At 42.5% G+C, this 828-nt stretch overlaps 1 non-coding gene across 1 annotated transcript; it reads left to right on the forward strand.

The window, feature by feature from the left end:
* Positions 1-218: 218 nt before the first annotated feature.
* LOC141676047 (small nucleolar RNA R71) lies at positions 219-325 on the forward strand. The gene has a single exon (XR_012556658.1). It is a non-coding gene; the product is annotated as a small nucleolar RNA R71 (small nucleolar RNA).
* The last annotated feature ends 503 nt before the right edge of the window (positions 326-828 follow it).

The raw sequence follows: 828 nt of genomic DNA on the forward strand, positions 1-828 counted from the left end.
TAGCAGTAGCTATATCCACTTCCATAATTCCTGCTACCTTGCTTTGCAACATTATTTGCATAGGATTCTAGTATTCATTAGCAGCCATGAGCTTAATCAACTCATAAGCTTCATTATAGCTTTTGGCCCATAAGGCTCCACCAGACGCTGCATCGAGCATAGGTCTAGATTGTGCGCCTAATTCACTGTAGAAATAGTTTATAATCATCCAATCAGGCATGCCATGGTGTGGGCACTTCCTTAGCATCTTCTTATATCGATCCCAAGCCTCACACAGAGATTCTCCAGTTTGCTGTGCAAACTGAGTAAGAGCATTCCTGATTGCAGCAGTCTTCGCTATAGGAAAGAATTTAGTGAGAAACTTTTGAGCAAGATCCTCCCATTTGGTGATAGACCCTGGTGGTAAAGAATGTAACCAGCACTTAGCCATATCCTTCAATGAAAATGGGAAGAGTCGCAACTTGATAGCATCTTCAGTCACCCCATTGAACTTGAAAGTGTCGCAGATCTCGATGAAATCCTTGATGTGCATGTTGGGGTCTTTTGTCGGGGAACCCCCAAACTGAACTGAGTTCTGTATCATCTGAATCATGCTTGACTTGATCTCAAAAGTGTTAGCCGAGATGGCTGGTTTGATGATGCTCGACTAAATATCATTGATCTTAGGCTGAGAATAGTCCATTAAAGCCTTAGGAATTTCTGCTTGATCTCCCATCACCACTAAAGCTGGTTCCTCGACTTTCTCTTCTTCTTCTACTTTCTCTTCGTCCTCAAAAACTTCCCTTCGAATCATTACAGCTTCTTCCTCAGCTTGATCCAGAGTTCTCT

Source organism: Apium graveolens, chromosome 7 (assembly GCF_009905375.1).
Source record: "Apium graveolens cultivar Ventura chromosome 7, ASM990537v1, whole genome shotgun sequence".
NCBI classification, from domain to species: Eukaryota; Viridiplantae; Streptophyta; class Magnoliopsida; order Apiales; family Apiaceae; genus Apium; species Apium graveolens.